Source organism: Lactuca sativa, chromosome 4 (assembly GCF_002870075.4).
Source record: "Lactuca sativa cultivar Salinas chromosome 4, Lsat_Salinas_v11, whole genome shotgun sequence".
NCBI classification, from domain to species: domain Eukaryota; kingdom Viridiplantae; phylum Streptophyta; class Magnoliopsida; order Asterales; family Asteraceae; genus Lactuca; species Lactuca sativa.
The window spans coordinates 138,469,396-138,475,395 of record NC_056626.2 but is presented as its reverse complement, the minus strand read 5'-3'; positions in this window follow the sequence as shown (position 1 = coordinate 138,475,395).

The window sequence follows — 6,000 nt, the reverse complement described above, 5'->3', positions numbered from 1 at the left end:
ATTTATTTATTCCGTTTGTGATACTCTCAGTATTGACGCGTTGATGGGGATCAGAAGACCAAAAAATCAGTTGGTATGGATAGGGAGCGGTCAAGGATTGTTGGGGGTAACAGTCAGGTATCAGAAAGTACATGTGGAAGGTGTGCATCATATTTCCAGTTGTTCGCATGTTGTTGTTAGAGGTTGGATGAAATGCGGAAGTTCTTGGTTTGATCATCTTTTCTCGTCGGGTCAGAGGTTGGTAATGGCATGGCAGAGAGTCAAAGGTTATTTTAAGGTTCTAGTTCATCATATGGGTTTAGATTGGCATAGGTTCACGGTTGTTGTGATTTGAGGATCATTTCTGCATGTGTTATGGTGTCTCCAGGCATGGATTGGTGGTAGAATTCATGAATGGATGCTCATCAGCCTTAGAGAAGATCTTATGGGAAATTTTATGGATGGCCATTTTGGGATGGATTTTGGTGGGAAATCGTGTTAGGAATCCCGAGTGGGTCCGTGCAAGGTCTGTATCCAGAGCAGAGGAGGTTAAGAAATCTGTATGCCAAAGGCATCAGTTGGAGGGTTCAGAGTTTAGCTTATATGTCTACGCTCGAGGATGGATCCATCTTATGAATGAAGCGCAAGTGATGAGGTTTGGGGCTCTTATCTGCAGTGTATCGACCAAGCAGTCGAGGAAGTCTATATTTTGTATCTCATGTGTGTTTATAGAATAATTATCATCAAAGGTTGGATAGATTGTTCAATGGATATGTGTCATGGTTTTAGCAATCAGTTCAGTTTGGGATGTCTGGCAGGGAGCCAGGCGAATTCAATACCCAGGTTCGGATATATGGTTGGGTCGTTGTATGGGATTATGGGTTGTTCTTCTTCTGTTTAGTAGTTTCTGTTTGGGTTTGATGGTTTTGGGAAGGTAGTTTTATGAACAAAATTTTCGGGTGCATTCCTTAAGTGATGTTTTGTTATAAGTGTTAGTAAGGAGCGATTTCTAGGACAAAATCTATTTAAGTGGGGGAGAGTTGTAACATTCAAAATATTGAAGAGAAATTGTGAGAATAATCCTATTTCTAGGTCAAATCGACGTGTTGAAGATGGAAGAATTTATATTTGTTGGGCAGATGTTCAGTGAACCCTTTCCAGAAGCGGGTAAGTTCGGCTCCAGGTGGGTCTGTAGTTCTCTGGTTTAGGTGTTAAGGTGACCTAGATCATTGGTTGGTGAGTTCATCTTTAAGCAGGAATTCTCTGAAGGATTCAAGTGGTGACAGTTTAAGAGCAAGGAACGCATCACCTGCCCTCCTGTGTAGTGTGTTTATGTTTCCTTGGTCCTTGACTATGTTTACCCTCAATGGTGGAGTGGAATTCTGATTCATAGCAGACTAAGGTTTTGGCAACCTTCGGTATCACCTTAGAAATCTTCTCGATCCAGTTTTGTGTTGGTAGAATCAGTTTAGCCTCAATCAAGTATGGGATCATGTTGCGATCAATTATGAGGTTAGGGGTTCCCTAGGATTGTGCATGGCGGTAATTCTTTTTGTGTATCTGTGAGCTGTTCAAGGTAGCATTGGGGTTTGGTTTGACTTTTATGCATGGTTCGGTTGGGTTATAGGCTTCGAATTGGATCAAGAATTCGACCATTATCCTATCCTTGGTCCGTGTGTTACCATGGTTTCATAACGTTCGACTTGGGGTAGCAGCTTGTTCTACAAGTGAATTATGTGTGGTAGGATTTCAGCATTGTTGCACTCATTCAGTGTTGTGTGGGACATTGATTAGGTCCCTTCGAGGCAATGAAAGGAGATGAGTATCTTTAGGCCGGGAGTGTTGGGCAAGCGATTTGATGCCGACAAGGTCGGTATGTGATCGGGAGCATTCCAGTCATGGGCTGAGGACCGGGGATGGCATTCTAGACTCATGATGTGGGCTCAGAGACAATGCAGACCTATGTTAAGGAATTATTAGGGGTATTACAGTCATAGGATGTGGGCCTAATGGATAGGATTATTTATTTATTCCGTTTGTGATACTCTCAGTATTGACGCGTTGATGGGGATCAGAAGACCAAAAAATCAGTTGGTATGGATAGGGAGCGGTCAAGGATTGTTGGGGGTAACAGTCAGGTATCAGAAAGTACATGTGGAAGGTGTGCATCATATTTCCAGTTGTTCGCATGTTGTTGTTAGAGGTTGGATGAAATGCGGAAGTTCTTGGTTTGATCATCTTTTCTCGTCGGGTCAGAGGTTGGTAATGGCATGGCAGAGAGTCAAAGGTTATTTTAAGGTTCTAGTTCATCATATGGGTTTAGATTGGCATAGGTTCACGGTTGTTGTGATTTGAGGATCATTACTGCATGTGTTATGGTGTCTCCAGGCATGGACTGGTGGTAGAATTCATGAATGGACGCTCATCAGCCTTAGAGAACATCTTATGGGAAATTTTATGGATGGCCATTTTAGGATGGATTTTGGTGGGAAATCGTGTTAGGAATCCCGAGTGGGTTCGTGCAAGGTCTGTATCCAGAGTAGAGTAGGTTAAGAAATCTGTATGCCAAAGGCATTAGTTGGAGGGTTCAAAGTTTAGCTTATATGTCCATCTTGTGAATGAAGGGCAAGTGATGAGGTTTGGGGCTCTTAGCTGCAGTGTATCGACCCAGCAGTCGAGGAAGTCTATATTTTGTATCTCCTGTGTGTTTATGGAATAGTTATCTCAATGTTTGGATAGATTATTCGATGGATACGTGTCATGGTTTTAGCAATTAGTTCAGTTTGGGAGGTCTGGCAGGGATCCAGACCAATTCGATACCCAGGTTCGGATATATGGTTGGGTCGTTGTATGGGATTATGGGTTGCTCTTCTTCTGGTTAGTAGTTTCTGTTTGGGTTTGATGGTTTTGGGAAGGTAGTTTTATGAACAAAGTTTTCGGGTGCATTTCTTAAGTGATGTTTTGTTATAAGTGTTGATTTCTAGGAAGAAATCTAATTTAAGTGGGGGAGAGTTGTAACATTCGAAATATTGAAGAGAAATTGTGAGAATAATCCTATTTCTAAGTCAAATCGACGTGTTGAAGATGGAAGAATCGCGAGAATTAAATGAAACAACTTGATGAGTTGCGGAGCCTCAAGTCGGCGAGTTGGCAGCTGGGAAGGAAACCCTAATTTTTAGGGTCTTGCACCATATTTAAAGGCCTTAAGTCCTTTTTTCTGGCCTCCTTGTCAACCTCCATTCTTATCAAAACCCTAAAACGGGTTGTAGCCTCTATTATCAAGTTTTTGAGGCTTGGAAGGACGTTTTTTTTTCATTTTGTGCATTGTAAAGGAATTAAGAAGATCCTGACGTTTCTACCTAGGAGAAGGAAGTCTTGGATCCATAATCACTCCATTTCTTGTAGTCACTTTAAGGTATCAAGTTCATACCTTGATTTATAGATGATTATATCTTCTTATTTTGGGTTTTGTTGTGTTTTGGCCTCTTTATGGGGATGATGATGGAGTGAAGTCATTTAAGGGGTTGTTCTTTTAGATATGAGTTGGTTTTGGTACCCTTGTCCTTAAAGGTGCAATTTTTATGAGGATTTTGGTGTCATGCATGCATTAAGTCAATTATTAAATCCATTCTAAGCTTAAGAGCTTCATTTAGACATACATAAACGTAAAGTTGACAACTTACGTGGTTTTCCAGCTCAAGGAAATCATATCTATGTTTTAGGGCCATATCCTTATGGATTAAGTGCTTAATGTATGAAGATGTGGGTTTCTAGCGAACTCGACGATTTTATGGATAAACTCGGCGAGTTGGCTCGGTTTTCACCGACATTTTCAAATTGATAGAGGAACTCGGCGAGTTGTGGGTCAAATCAGCGAGTTGACTTGGTTTTTCTCGATATATGCAGTTGATGGAGAAACTCGACGAGTTGAAGGACAACTCGGCAAGTTGGGTCAACTTGGACCGTTGACTTTGACTTTCGATTTATGTCTTTGAACAAGGTTGTCCCAGGGAGGGGGGTACTTGAGGTAATTAAAATTGTAATAAGAAAAATTATAGGATTACAATAAGGCCCATATGGGGTTGGGCCCAATTTGGAAAATTAAGCCTTTAGTGGGCCTTGTGGATCTTTTGCTTTTGAGCCTTAGTTTTGGTTCATGTTGGGTTAGGGGTAAAATGGTCATTGTTCCCGAAGTAAGGATTTTGATTAAAGAGTGGAACCCAATTGCTAATTAGGTGTGTTGTTGGTATTGATAGCTTTAGAAGCCGGCAGGGCAGCAGCTAGGGATTTCTTTCGAGGAGCTTCTATATTCGAGGAGAGTTTTCCTCACTGTACTTTTGGGTCGAAGGCACCAAGGACGGCCCATTGGATTAGATATCCTATTATATGATAGTATGTTATTGTTTAGTAGTGATCTGTTAAATCGGTATCCTGGTTTATAGGATGATGTTATGAGTAGTGATATGCTGACCTGCTTATCTGTCTGTAGACTGTTTATATGTTTATCTGTTATATGTCGGAATGTTGTGGTGGGTTGAGGTTGTACTGCTTCGTGCTGTAGCCAACAAACCTTGGGGAATTCCATATATGAGCTGAGGCTCGGGTAGGGCATGCCAGACTCATACTGAGGGCTCAATAGCATTCCAGATTCGAGCTGAGGACCTGGTAGTTATGTCAGACTCGGGTTGAGGGCTTGAGGGTATTGGAGCAATCCAGATATGATCTGTGGGTCGGGTAGGGCATGCCAGACTCATATTGAGGGCTGAATAGCATTCCATATACGAGTTGAGGACCCGGTTGGTATTTCAGACTCGTACTGAGGGCTGAACATTGACAATTCAGTTCGATAATTGATCGGTACAGGGAGCAAGACAGATATAAGTTGTGGGCCCGAAGAGCAAGCCTGACTTATGTTGTGGGATCAGGACAAATCCATATGTCAGCTGTGGGCCAGATAGGCAAGCCAGACTCATATTGTGGGCTGAAGGGTAATCTAGTCTTTTAGCTGTGGACCCAATGCATGCTATTATTTGTATATGTTATATGTTTATGTGTTGGTACTTTAAGGGAACTCACTAAGCTTCGTGCTTACAGTTTCACTTTTGGTTTCAGGTACTTTAGTGGATCGTGTCAAGGTGAAGGTGTGAGTGTACACATCCTCATGTTTTTGGACTTATGATTTCTCGGAAGCTCTGATAATGTAATTTTTTTCAAAACTATGTTGAAAGTGATTCTGATTCAAAATAATGTTTTGAGAACAAAGTTTTTTGTAACACTTCTTTAGAAAAAGGGTTGTTTTGAAAAGTTTAAATTTTATGGATGTTATGATGTGGATCATCTAAATTGAGCATTTTATCGAGCACGTTACCTTCAGTTTGAACTACCCGAGGAGGCTTATTTGAACTAGGAGTTTGTATAGGAGCATCCACACTTGGTTGCTCGGCCGCAACTGCTGGTGGATCATCTAAGAGACTAGGAACATCACCAATAGTGTTTGGAAAAGGAGGATCAAACATAGATTTGGGAATTTATACACTCTTTTGTTTATCTTAGCCATTTGATGGATCGTCCAAGAATTTAGGAACGTCGTCAGAGGTCTTTGCAATATTGGACCAAAAGTTATCAGCTTTAGCCAATTGATCATCATCGGAAATAGAGCTAGTGTCCTTTTCATCAGGAAATATCCCAAGAGATCGTTCTTATTTATTTCGAAGAATGAAAATTATATCTTTCAATGAGTGAGTTGGATACCTGTGGTAAAGCCTGTGAACAACGGGATGGGCGACAGAAAAATAAGTAAAACCCGAGTGTCTTTTATCCTTGGTGGGTATCCATTCGATTGAGGCAACCGAAGTAGGATGGATTTTCCCAACCTCAGAATGCTTAGGTTTTATGGAAGGGACCATAAATTTTGCGTTTGATGAAGGAAATGGTTTAAGAATGACACGTGGGTTTGTTCCAGGGGACTGCAATGAACTTTGTTCAATACCGACACCACCCTTTTGTGAGGGTAGGGGTAGA